Source organism: Otolemur garnettii, unplaced genomic scaffold (assembly GCF_000181295.1).
Source record: "Otolemur garnettii isolate 467f Iridium unplaced genomic scaffold, OtoGar3 scaffold00027, whole genome shotgun sequence".
Classification (NCBI taxonomy): domain Eukaryota; kingdom Metazoa; phylum Chordata; class Mammalia; order Primates; family Galagidae; genus Otolemur; species Otolemur garnettii.
The window spans coordinates 4433808-4448074 of record NW_003852422.1 but is presented as its reverse complement, the minus strand read 5'-3'; the positions used below and the strand labels follow the sequence as shown (position 1 = coordinate 4448074).

General features: G+C 42.4%; 1 protein-coding gene across 1 annotated transcript in view; it reads left to right on the top strand.

The window, feature by feature from the left end:
• Positions 1-3975: 3975 nt before the first annotated feature.
• The window catches only part of ZNF407 (zinc finger protein 407), a 431185-nt gene continuing 420893 nt past the window's right edge, over positions 3976-14267 (top strand). Inside the window, exon 1 of the mRNA XM_003788395.3 lies at positions 3976-4755. The gene's annotated coding sequence lies outside the window, so the exon portion shown is untranslated. The remainder of the gene's footprint in view (positions 4756-14267) is intronic.

The following is a 14267-nucleotide window of genomic DNA, read 5'->3' as shown; positions in this document are numbered from 1 at the left end:
AAAAAAAAAAAAAGGAATAAAAATTTGTTGTTATAATCCACTGGAATTTGGAGTGTTTGTTAAGACACCAATGATTTTTTTTTAACACATAATGATTTTTTTTCTGACTAAAGTAAGTGGAAGTCCCTGGTGGGGTCGGTGTTGAGTGAGGCTTTACTTAGCCTTTCCCCATTGATACATTCACAGAATTAATTGGTACACCCCCCCTTAAAGTTATAATAATTTTAACTCAGTTCTCTATTTGATAGCTTCATTCTAAATTTTTATCTTAGAAACTTCTGTAAATTTTATCCAGAAATAGCAAATTAATTAGATAATCAAACATATGATTGATGTACTCCTCATCAAAGCAGATTTTGTACTGAGGCTAATGAAACTCCAGGCCCTGAAAGTCCTCTTTGCGATCAACAGACTTACATTAACACTTCTCAAATTTGAATCCTAGACATTATCTGTATTCTGAAGGGTTGTCTCTCGGTGGAGAGGATGATAAGATGAAATTATAGTGCCTTATCTGACAAGCAGCTCTCTCCTCTCAGAAAGCTGCTTCGCTAGGACTACACCCAGGCCACAGGTTCAGAAGAGAAGTGGCGTGCATATAAGTGTAAGGTTGGGGCGTCAGCGTGAAAGAGTCTCCCAGGTTACCCAGTAATAGACAGAACCAGACAACCTTTCTTTCAGCTTCATTTTTTTCTCATTTGTAAAATGGAAAAAGCGTCTCTAGAGTGTTTATAAGAATTGAGATAATATATGTGAGGTTTCTAGCATAATGCCTGACATTTACTTAACAGTTGATATATTTTAATTTCATCTTTTTAGTTTTTAGCCTGTTTACTATTCATTATTCAATGGAAGAAAATCACGTATACCTAAAAGATGTAAATGTATTGATTATTTTCTCAGATGTGATAGAGAAAATAATGAAGTTTGGAAATCTTTTCTCTACGTTTCCCTTTACAACTTTTGTAGATTGTGACTGTGGTCGATTTGGTAATAATACTTCTATATTGCTTAGGTTCCTTCATGATGTAAGCAAAAGAAAACCTGACTTGGGTGGCACCTAAGGGTCGGTGGATGGGGTGCCAGCCTCATATACTGAGAGTGGCAGGTTCAAACCCGGCCCCTGCAACAAAAAGTAGCCAGGCGTTGTGGTGGGCACCTGTAGTCCCAGCTACTCGGGAGGCTGAGGCAAGAGAATCGCCTAAGCCCAGGAGTTGGAGGTTGCTGTGAGCTGTCTGATGCCATGGTACTCTACCCAGGGTTACAAAGTGAGACTCTATCTATAAAAAAAAAAAAAAAGAAAGAAAAGAAAACCTGACTTAAACTTACTTAAACAATAAAATGATTTTTTTTCTGACTAATGTAAGTGGAAGTCCCAAGTGGAGTTGGCTTTGAGTGAGGCTTTACTCAAAGGCTTGTGGTGTCACTGGAGCTCTCAGCCTTCACCATGAGTCTGTATTGTCCATGGCAAGCCTTCTATCAGAGGGAAAGAGATGAAGAAAAAACTAGCAGCTCTGAATTTTACTTAGAATCAGAAAATTAGTCTTTAATTAAGGACCAATGGAACCTCTCAATTAGAAATGTCAAAACTGATTTCCTTAAGGTCGCATAGAAACCACCTATATTAAAATAATGTAAGGACATAAGGCAGGGGTAGTGATACAAGCTAAAACTTAACCAGCCATTGTTTCCTAACTTCCCCACTGCTGAAACCACTCACTGCTTAAGTGTCAGGTCTCCTTGATAGGTGCAAGACTGTGACTTCTCCAACTGCATTTATAGATAGCATCACTACTGTAAAACCTAAGACTGGTCTTTGAGATATCCCCAGACTCTGCATTTGGGGGGACCAACTAAGGTCAACCAGACTAGCAGCAATGTATAGGAACTCATCTAACAAGTTTTGTGACTCTCTACCCAGAAACTGTTCACGGAGACTATTTATGCTTCCCAACCCTATGAGTTCATCCTCAGCCACTCAGCAGATCTAGATTCCTACTCCTTTGTTTATCAAACCACCTTTAAAAATCTTAGCACCCAAATCCTCCAGGAGATGGATCTCTCACCTGGCACCTGTGGCAATAACCTTTTCTCTACTACAACTCTTGCTGTGTCAGTATATTGGTCTTTATCTAAGTGGTAGGCAAGGGACTTGGTTGGGCAGTAACATGATGTGAAGGTCCTGTCTTAGCAACTCAAGATACACAACTCAACTCAAAAACCTCAAAATGGAACTGTAAAGTAAATCCAGATTTTACTTCACTGCTTAAAGGAAGATGAAATCTTAAGTAAACCTCCAAGGTAAGAAATGAAGCAAGATAAATTTCCCAAAAACCAACAGAATGCCTAATCTCTATGGAGAATTGTGGTAGCTATTGTTATTGTCTAGAACAGGGGTCCTCAAACTATTTAAACAGGGGGCCAGTTCACTGTCCCTCAGACCATTGGAGGGCCAGACTGCAGTCCCTGGGATGAGTCAGCTGCTAAGCAGGACAGGCAGTGGCAGCCAAAACACCTGGCTGGCCAGATAAATGTCCTCGTCGGCTCGCATGTGGTCCGCGGGCCTTAGTTTGAAGATGCCTGGTCTAGAAATTTATCACTTTGTCATATGAGAATAACACTGTTGAAATAGCTATTAAAAGATTGTGTATAGGGTGGGGCCTGTGGCTCAAGTGAGTAGGGTGCCGGCCCCATATACTGAGGGTGATGGATTCAGATTTGGCCCTGGCCAAACTGCAACAAAAAACAGCTGGGTGTTTTAGCTACTTGGGAGGCTGAGGCGAGAGAGCTGAAGGTTGCTGTGAGCTGTGATGTCACAGCACTCTACCAAGGGCAACAAGGTAAGATTCTGTCTCTAAAAAAAAAAAAAATTATATTGTGTATAAAGTATCACATTTTCAAATAAATTTTAAGTAAATTTCAAGTGAACTCCTGGAAGACAAAATCTAATTTTACTTATGTTTTCTATAACATTGACAGGCTGGTTGCCTGTTCCCAGGAAGTTGTTTTCCACATCCTCTCTAGAACTTTTAATTAATTATCACTAAACTGAGTCAGCATGGTAGAGTGACTCTGGAGTTTGGAGTTACACTTTTACTGTGTGATCTTGAAGTTAATTTCTTCTAAATTGCAGTTCCCTATTGTGGCTGATATGAGAATTCATGTGGATTCCAATGAGAATTCAACAAGATATCTATGAAAAGTTCTCTATAAGCGGTATTTTAAAAGGTAAGGGATTATCAACTGAATGTGTTCTAACCTGAATTCAGTCATGCTGGAATTATCCTTGAGACCTACATGATAGGTCTAGGAATCCTATCTCCTATCTCCAGCAGGACATTTAAAATTCTATTTACTTACAATTATCTTTTTCTTCTTTTGCAGTTTTTGGCCGGGGCTGGGTTTGAACCCACCACCTATGGCATATGGGGCCGGCGCCCTACTCCTTTGAGTCACAGGCACCACCTTACTTACAATTATCTTTACTCTTTTTTTCAGTTAAGACTATTATCTAAATATAAATCTGATAACATCCCATTACACAGTCTGTTTCCCTATGCCAACAACAAAATCAAAACTCCTAAACAAGGGCATAACCTCAGCCTCAAGTAGGATAGCACTGCCTATTTCTACACAGTGCTTTTGTCACAGCACGTATCAAGCTGTGATGTATTTATTCGTCTACCCATGTTTTCTCTGCTAGATTCTGAGTTTCAGAATAAAGGGCTCTGAACTTGGAATTCATGAACGGACTTGCATGGGAGCGGGAGGGGTTGTAACTGCTGTAGACTGGAGTTGCGCCTTGTTTTCTTCCTAACAATCCCTTGTGCTGTGCCGTTAACGTTCATAAAAAAGGGTCCACACAGAACGTTTTAAATGACCAAGGTGTTTCAACTTTTATTGCCAAACTGGTCAACAAACCACACTCAGCTTGCTAACCTCCTCGTTGGTATTTGCATTTGGCTCCTGGCTTCCTAGGGCCTCCGAACCGAGGACCCCATTTCGGAGTCATTTGAGGCTTTTTTTCTTATAACTCGGAGGAGCAAAGATTCTTTGCACAGCTAAAATATCTCGTTTCTTTAAATCAGAGCCCCAGAAACGACTGGAGTCCCTTGGGGCCGAGGGCAGCGGTCCGCGGACGCGGGTCTGGGGCCGTCCAGCCCAGCACTGGCTCCGGCCACCCCCGCACCGGCCTGGGCCCCTCTCCGGTTTCCGGCGCCGCCCTCGAGATCCTTTTTGGAGAGCGGCCGAGAGTGGAGAGGAGGGCTGGGGCGGGAAGGAGGCGGGATCGTTCTGGGAGGAACGCGCTCCCGGACCCCCCTAGAAATCCCAGGGGGCCATCCGGGGAGCCGCTGGAGCGGACACCACCCACCCTCCAGACCGACGCGACCGCTCATTTAGATTAACTCCCCCGGCTTTCCGTTTCCTTATTTTGTGCAGGGACGTGACTTCCGGTTTTATCTCCCAGGGACTTCCGGCAAGAGTTGATGGATTAAAAATAAGACAGCATACAGGACCTCCAGCCGCTAAGTTCAAGAAGAAGGAACACGACGTGATTTTCCCAAACAAGTTCCATGATCTTATTTTTTGGTTTTAGCGTCTGGCGCTCCATCCACGACAGTCAGTCGCCCTGGGGACAGCCGGAAGTCACTCAAAGGAGAGACAGGAAGTCCCTCCTCTTCCTCCCAAAGGGAAGACGGTAAGCCGAAGGAGTCAGTCAGAGGGGCGAGCAGGAGCGATTCCGTCGGCGAACAGGTAAGTTATTCTCTGGCTGGGGCGGGGGCTTTGGAGGCGGGGACCGTCCGGCGTCAGCGCTGTGCCTGGAGGCGGCGGCTTGAGGGCCTAGGGCCGGGAGGATCGGCGCCCCGAGCCCCGTCAGGGCCCTTCGCTCTTTCTCCTCCCCCCTCCCCCCGCCTCCGCCCCTCCCTGCTCGCCTTTCCCTCCCGACGCCCGCCCAGCCTCACGCCCGGACACACACCCGCGCTCGCTCGCGCGCGCTGCCTCGCCGCCCGCCCTCCCACTCCGGCGCCCCCGTCGCTGCCCTGTCAGCGCTCCCTCCACAGCCGGTCCCGCCGGCAGCCTCGTGCCCGCCGTCCAGCTGGCCGGGGCTCTGGTGGACTTAGGGGCGGCGGAGCCAGCGGGGCCTGGGCTTCGTCTGCCGGGCCGGCCCGTCAGCGCAGAGACAGCACGGCTGCCTCCGCACGCTCCCTGCACCGGAAACGGGGCCGTTCTTGCTCCCCCGGGGTTCTCCCGAATGAAAAGCAAAGGCTTCCCCAAATGCAGACCTGCCAAGGTTTTAGTTCACGGTTTCCAGCAGTAGCTTTTCGAAGCTGCCTGCCCACTCTCGAGTCACCCCCCGAGGTGCCCCGATTGCGCCGCTGCCACTCGCGCTTCCTTCCGTTAAGCGACGCAGCTGTGGGCGGGCGGCCACGCAAGCCTGGTGACCGACGGCACCGCGCTTGCCAGTGCAGGGTCTTAGCCGCTCGGGATTTCAGCCCGTTCTGCGCGACGGAGGGAGACCCTAGGCCGCCTGACACCGCAGTTTGCTGCAGCGGGCTTTTGTTTCAGTAGATAGAAAGGTGGCACCCCTGAGTGTGCTTGCCTTCTCTCTGGAGTTTATGCTGGTGGAAGTGGGTGGCGATATCTGCAGACCCCTCCCTGTCGGCTGGGTTTTGAGTAGCCCGTTTATTTCACTGGGGACTTCTGGAATAAGACTTGACAGGGTTGGCATCCTTGTACCCACATGTAGAATTTCTTTATTTTATAGGTAATTATAGTTTTGATAGTGATTTAACTGTATAGTGTCCGCCTAGTGGAACTAGTTACAGTATGTTTTGTGATGAGGTGTTAGTCCAGCTGGAACACTGTAGGGAAGGTCCCTAAGATTTTGATTAGAACGTCATGAGAACAGCTTATAGGTCGTTTGACATGCTCCGTATACTTCATTTGGTACAGCAACGTTTTACAGAAATTATTACTCCCCTTTTTAAAAACTGAGACTAAGATTCAACAACTCCATCAAAATTAATGTAGGCATTCAGGTCTCAAGTGTTTGTTCATTTGTTATTCCTTCTTTTTCACATTTGCAGTAATGTGACTGACTGCTCCCGGCACAAGGCACAGCTCTCCAGTAGCTGCCTTCTTGAGTAGCATGGAAGGCAGGTGTGGTAATTGCAGATAGCACAGTCGCTACTGATGCACCCCCCCATCCCTTACTGTTTATTTTGGAATAAGTTCAGATTTACAGAAAAGTTGCAAGATAGGACAAAGAGTTCCACTGGTACCCATTTTCAGTATTTTGTGTTTTTTGTTTTGTTTTTGTAGATCTTTGCATTAATGAAAGCCACTGGTACCTTTTTTTTGTTTTTGAGACAGAGCCTCAAGCTGTCCCCCTGGGTAGAGTGCTATGACATCACAGCTCACAGCAACCTCCAACTCCTGGACTCAAGCGAGTCTCCTGTCTCAGCCTCCCAAGTAGCTGGAACCACAGGCGCCTGCCACAACGCCCGGCTATTTTTTTTTTTTTTTTGGTTGCAGCCATTATTGTTTGCCCGGCCGGGCTGGATTCGAACCTGCCACCTTAGGTGTATGTGGCTGGTGCCTTAGCCACTTGAGCCACAGGCGCGGAGCCACTGGTACCTTTTAAGTAAAGCAAAGTGACACCACTTCAGAGACATTGGCTCCTGCTTTATGCCCAACATGAGTCTATGTTCTCTAGAGGATTTTGAGATCTGGTTGAGGAGGCACATAGATAAATATAGATATGGGAGCACAGAGGACGTTATGGCTGACTGGCAGGGAGTAGTGAAAGCTCACAGGATATAGTATTTGAGTTAGGTCTCAAGGACTAGTGGGTATTCACTTGGTTGAGGGGAAATTTTTCCAACATTCATTCTAATTAGTTATATTTTGTTAGAGTAGAACTCTCTCTAGCCTTAATAAAATAGCCTCTCTATTTAATTCTCTCTCATCTCCTTTAAGGAGGTAGTTTGAATCCCAGGTGGTGAGAAGAAGCCTAGTTTATAGATCCATGAATAGGATAATAAATTAAGCTGTATCATCCTAATTGGTAACTGTGCCACTTTCAAGCATAGTTGACATTTTTTTTTTTTTTTTTTTAGGAATTCAGTGTGTCCCTCCACTGAGAGTCTTTTAGTTTTCGTTGCGTTCCCAACTCTTATTATTACTGGAATTAAGTAATTCATTCAGGAAACATTTATTGCACATTTTTTTATGCAAGCCGTTGCACTAGAGTAAAATGAAAGGATTTATTGGGACTATGGAGAGGTTTCAGAATTGATGGGAAGGCTGGAGAACTGGGTTTAAAAAACAAGACAGAACCAAAAGAGGCTGAGTGGCTGAGGCCATGGCCAAGGTCATGTCACATAAATAATCTGGTCAGCATTTTGCTGCTGGTGACATTACCACTAGAGAAACTGCCACTTTTGTTGCTGGCCTGTTGATTCTTCCTGCCACAGAGCAATCTTACTGTGCCTGCATCTTTGTGGCAGTTATCAACTTTCAGAGGGTATGAGGATTGTGGCAATTATCTGTTGCAGCTCTTGCCTAATAAAGAAGCTGATTCTGACAGAAGGCAAGTGATCAGTCAGTCTCAGAGATTAGTGGCAGAATAATTACAACTCAGGCTTTTTGATTTACAGGCCACTCATTTGCTCTTGCATCAGTGTTTCTCAAACTAGTGTGCAATGGAGTCACCTGGAGAGTTTATGAAACCAGATTGCTTGGCATCATTAGAGGCCCTACTTCAGTAGGTCAAAGTAGGGCTCAAGAATTTGCATTTCATGGAAGTTCCCAGGTGATGTTGAAGCTGATGGTCTAAGTTCACAGGCTTTGGTCTCTTATCTCCTGTAAGAGGAGATTAAGTAAACCTCCCTGTGTTTATAGCAGCTCAGGCTTTCCCCTGGCATTCAGAGAATCAAGTTCTTTAATTTTGTTTTTTTTAAAAAAAACGTGGAGGGAAAAAAGAAGAAATGGAATAATTTCATACAGAGTCATTTTTGAATTTTCAACCATAATTTTGGAGCTAATTCTATTTGTAGAACCACTGAAGGGCATGAGCTTGAGTCTTAGGCTCATTTATTTTGGATTGATAGATCAAGTGTATAGGAGTCAAAAATTACCTCCAGTTTTATTTCCTTGTGGTTTCCTCTCTCATTTAGTGTACTTAAGTGTTTCCTTCTTACATATCAAAATGGAGATGTTAAATAAGTGTAAGTTGAGATAAATTAAAAAAAGCAAAGAGGAAGATAAATCATTTGTCTGGAGTGACTTCAGGGCCCTAGAGGATTATTCTCTAGAGTTTCCCACGCACAGGCTCTTACTGGACAGTTATCATTTGTTTATTCCAGTTTAATCCTTATTTGCTATTATTGAGTTTTATTTTTATCATTTAATTCTTTTTTTTTTTTTTTTTTTTGAGACAGAGCCTCAAGCTGTCCCCCTGGGTAGAATGCCGTGGCATTACAGCTCACAGCAACCTCCAACTCCTGGGCTCAAGCGAGTCTCTTGCCTCAGCCTCCCAAGTAGCTGGGACCACAGGCGCCCGCCACAACGCCCGGCTATTTTTTGGTTGCAGCCATCATTGTTGTTTTGGCGGGTCCGGGCTGGGGATTCGAACCCGCCACCTTAGGTGTACGTGGCTGGCGCCTTAGCCGGTTGAGCTATAGGCGCCGAGCCTATCATTTAATTCTTTATTGAGTTTCTTAGCATAATTGTCAGAGGAGGTATATTTTTCTGTTAGAGTCATTGAATAGTCTTTCCCCTGCTTTTTTTTACCTGAGTAAAAAAAGTCTAAAATGACTTGTAAAAACTTTTTACTTTGAAATAATTTCAGAATTTAAAAAGTTGCATTAATAATATAGAGTTCCTATGTATATACATTTAGCCATCATCCCCTTTTGTTAATATCTTATGGATCCATAATGCAGTTATTGAAAGCAGACAGTTTATAGTCATATAAAGTCTTTATATGAATAAAGACTTCATTCATATTTCATCAGTTGTTCCATCCATGTCCTTTCTGTGGGTCCAGGATCCAATCCAGTGTTGTGTGTTGTGTTCAGTCTTTTCCTTCCAATCTGTGATAGTTGCTTTTAGATTTTTGTCTTTCATTGCCTTGATACTTTCTTTCTTTTTTTTTTTTTTTAGAGACGGAGTCTCACTTTGTCGCCCTTGGTAGAGTGCCGTGGCATCACAGCTCACAGCAACCTCCAGTTCTTGGGCTTAGGTGATTCTCTTGCCTCAACCTCCAGAGTAGCTGGGACTACAGGCACCCGCCACAACGCCTGGCTATCTTTTTTGTTGCAGTTTGGCCAGGGCTGGGTTTGAACCCATCACCTTCAGTATATGGGGCTGGTGCCCTGCTCACTGAGCCACAGGCGCCGCCCTGCCTGGATACTTTTGAAGAACACTGGCCAATTATTTTGTATAATGTCCCTCAGTCTGGATTTGTCTGATGTTCTTTATTGGTTAATTGACACTGAAGCACCTTTGATAAGAATATCACAGAGGTGAAATCACACTCATCTCAGAGTATATCACACCGGGGGTACATGATAGAGATATATCTTATTACTGATGAATGTGAACTTTGATCGCTTGGTTGAGATAATGGGTCAGGTTTTTATATTCTGTCTAGAGTGAAAAACTTGCCCTTTGCAATTAATGATTGTTATAACTGATTTTGGTACAAACGTTTAAAGGAACATAACATCAAAGTCTTTTGAGACTGACCTTAACTGTGAGACATTTCTTATCTCATTGGGAAATTTATTATTTGTTAGAACCAAAGGGAGCAGCTAAAGGTAATGGTGTAGGCTGAGGGGTGTCCAACCTGTGGTCTACGTGTAGCCCACGATGGCTGTGGATATGGCCCAACAAAAAATTGTAAACTTACTTAAAACATTTTGAAATTTTTTTGTGCTTTTTTTTGGTTAGAACTCTATTGCACATGTCTTTTTTTTTTTTTTTTTAAGGAAAATGCCAGATGGCAGTATTTATGGTATTGCACATGTCTTGAGTGTGGATTTTGTAGATGACATGTTGCGATATCACATAAAATAAACATACATGGACTTTTGCTGTTTGTATACATGTGTGGCTTCAGTTTTTCAGCAGAGTGCTCCTTCCAGTATGTTACTTCCAACTGCAGACATTAGACATTACGTTTGCTAGTGGTGACTTGGCAAGGCAGCGATTATCAAAAATATTTCAGCTTGCCATTGTAACATTAGGTGTTCAGTGTTATTTAGGGTCAGGTAAGCATTCTTATTTGATTATTAAGGTACTTCTGCCCCTTGGGAGTACCTCACACACCACACTTTACAGTCGGCCCTCTGCTCACATCTCGCCCTTCTTGCTTTCTATTTTCCTGTCAGCTGACTTTCATAATAAGTAAATATACCCCCGTATCTGTTATGTCTTTAATCTCAGCATGGCTTCTCTAATGTCTCAAAAAAGATAAATAACAGATGAAGGAAGATTGTTCAATGAAAAGTAGACAGATGACACTGTTTTGTTAAGGCAAATAGTAAGGTATTCTGCTCAATTTGTAGGGAATTTGTGCACATTTTTCAAGTTTATAATTTGAAAAGGTATATGCAAAAACTGTTGCCATATTTGACGCATATGAGGAATTGTGTTGTAAGGACAAAACAGTGGAACTGAAATAAAAGTCTTCTCAACAAATCTTTTTTAAAAAAAGTTACAACTCAGATTCCATTGTAAAATCTAGTTATCTGGTAGCACATTTAATAGCAAAAAATCAAAACTATTTGCATATGGTGAGTTTATTAAGCAATGTATGGAAAGCATGGCAGATATAGTTTATGCTGAACAAAAAGGGGGATATTTCTAAAATTAGTTGATCTCACCAGACTATGGCCAGGCGAATTGAAGAAATTAGAAAATCTGTAAAAAGAAGTTTGGAGAGTAAAGCTGCTAATTTTATTTTGTGCTTTGGAGATGAATGACAGCACTGATGCTACAAATACAGCTCAATTTTACATTTTTAGTAGAGATATAATGACTAACATACTGAAGAAATGGCTTTTTTAGTGCTTTTAAAAGACACACTGAAGTCAAGAGATTTCTACAAAGCAGTAAAAAATATGTTAATGTGATTTTCTTTGTACGTTGTCAACGTATCTGATATAGTTACTGATAATGCTGTGGTGATGGTAGGTAAAAGAGAGGGACTTGTAAAATTAATACAAGATGGTGCAATTGCCGCCTCAAACTCGTATTTGATGAAGTATCATTGCATACTACATCAAGAAAATTCATGCACAAAAGCTTTAAAACTGGGTTGTTTGTTTGCAAATCATTAAGACTGTGAATTTCAAAAGGGCTAAGGAATTGAATCATTGCCATTTCCAGGAATTCCTTAAAAGTATTGATGCTGACTATGGTGACATTATTTACTTTTCAGAAGATGGCCAAGTTGAGACCAAATGGTGGAAAGACTTTATGATTTGCAATGTGTTATTAAGTGTCTATGGTATCAAAAACCAAATTTGTGCCAGAACTTGATGAAAATCTGGCTTACAGAGTTAGCGTTTTTAGTGGATTTAAATACTGGTGTAAATGAGTTATTTACAAGGTGAAAACCAGCTTAGCAACATAGTGCTTGAAACTGTAACCAGTGTTCCAAATGAAATGATGATGAGCTCAAATTGAGGCAAACATATACATTTTGATACATTGCCTAAACACAGTCCTGTGATCAGTGAAAAACATGCAGTCATGCTTTTTGATTTGATACAAGAATTTGAAAACCAATTTTAAGATTTCTGGGAAAATAATATTTTGGTCCATTTGCAACTCCATTTTCAGTTGACATAAACATGGTACCTCCCAGTTTTCAGATGGAATGCAGAGAGCTGCAACCTGAGGTTCAACTTCAAGAAAAATTTGATCACGTCCCTTTACTGTACTTTTCTTTCTTTCTTTTTGAGGTAGAGCCTCAAGCTGTCACCCCTGGGTAGAGTGCTGTGGCATCACAGCTCACAGCAACCTCTAACTCCTGGGCTCAAGTGAGTCTCCTGCCTCTGCTTCCCAAGCAGCTGGGACCACAGGTGCCCGCCACAACACCCGGCTATCTTTTGGTTGCAGCTGTCGTTGTTTGGCAGTCCAGGCTGGATTTGAATCTGCCAGCTCAGGTGTATATGGCTTGCGCCCCAGCTGCCTGAGCCACAGGTGCTGCCCTTTTACTGTACTTGCATAGGTTCTGTCTTCCTAGAGACAAATATCCCTAGCTTTACAAACACGCTTTGTTGATGTCTTGTGTTTTGGCAGCATTTACGTTTGCAAGCAACTATTTTCAAGAATGAAGCTCATTAAAGGTAAAATTAGAACCAAAATATCTGATAAACACCATGAGAACTCACTGAGAATTGGAACTACTTCCATGGAACCAGATACTGATGCTTGCTTCTCAAATACAATGTCAGCTCCTACTGGCTTTATGCTGCCCACTCTTCTTTTGCTTTTGTAATAAAATATCAAAGAAAAAGATGTTTTATTACTTAGATATGTACACTTTCTACATTAGTGTTTGCAAACTTGGGACCTGCTCAACAATTTTAAAAGACTCTGAATGGGCTGCTGCGTGATTAGGGATTATTATGTGAGGAGTTTTTCATCTGTGGTGGTAGATATCACAAAAATTATGCACAGACCTTTTTTTGTTATTGTTATTGTTTGTGTGTTTAATGTGTGGGTCAAGACAACTCTTCTTCCCCTGTGACCCTGAGAAACCAAAAGTTTGGATACCCCTGTTGTAGGCTGTGTTGGAAGAATTAACTGTTTCCTCCAAAACTTGTACTTGATGTCAGTCAGTCAGTCTTGAATCGGCACCTGTGGAAACAGTTTGGCCCAATTCTTTTGCTGTGGTTCTGCAATTGGTCTCACATCTGTTTCACAGTATATGACTTTCCACCTGTATAACTGTGTTGTGTTTCTTAGAACTCTCAAATCATTTATGTAGAAAATGGGTGGGTGTGTAGTCACATGTCACTTAATAATGGGGATCACATTTGAGAAATTTTAGGTGATTTTGTCATCCTGGGAACATCATAGAGTACATGCACGCAAACCTACATAGTATAGCCTACTGCGTACCTAGGCTAGTGGTAAAGCCTGCTGTGCCTAGCCTGAAAACCTGTGCATGTGCTACTTACTGAAACTGTGGGCAGTTGTAACAAAATGGTAAGTATCTGTGTGTCTCATTCTATCTAAACATAGAAAAGGAACAGTAAAAATGTAGTATCAAAGATAAAAAATGATACACCTGTATAGAACCATTTACTGTGAATGAAACTTGCGGAGCTGGAAGGTGCTCTGGCTGAGTCAGTGGGTGAGAAGTGGGTGAATGGGAACGCCTTGGACGTTACTGTGCACTTTCAAACAACTGGCATTGTGGTAGGCTTGTTTACACCAGCATCACCACAAATACAAGACATTGCAGTAGCTTTGGTGTTACAACAGCTATAACATCACTGGGGATGGGAGTTTTCCAGCTCCATTATCATCATCTATGCCATTCATCATCTATGACTGAAACATCATTGTGCTTTCATGGTCATACTTCCCTTCATCACAACGTAGCTGCTCTGAGCATCTGTTCCTTCTGCATTTGGTAGTTCACAGAGCTGGGTAGTCATCTTTGAGGACTGTGTGGATGACAGTGCTGTATATATCATGTCTGTGTGCATTTAAATCACCTCTGGTCTCAAAATGCACATGCCTTTATTGTTCTAACCAGAGCACATTGGAAGAAGTATATCTGGCTTTCTCCCTCTAGAGCTTATCAGCTTGCTGGAGGCAGGGAATTAATCTCTTTTTATTTATTAGAAACTTGCGTGATATCTGCAGCATGCAAGGCATTTACAAATATTTTGATGAATAAATGAATATTATACATGCTTTTTGTTACCTGCCTTTATAAGTATAAATAGAATATTTATTAATATTACCAGAATATTAAGAACATCCTTTCACGTGAACACATATTTTGTCCAGTTATTTGCTTAAGATACAGTCTGCAAAGAGTAACTGATGAGCTAAGGAAGATAGACACAAGGCTTTGTGTGTGCGGTGTGTGTGTATCGCAGAATTACCCCCAGAAAGGGTGATTTCTCAACTAGTACCATTTGAAGATGCCTACTTTCCCATCCCCAGTGCTTGATTAAATCTTTACTTTTTTTTAAGAATAACACTTAAGGCTCGGCGCCTATAGCTCAACCGGC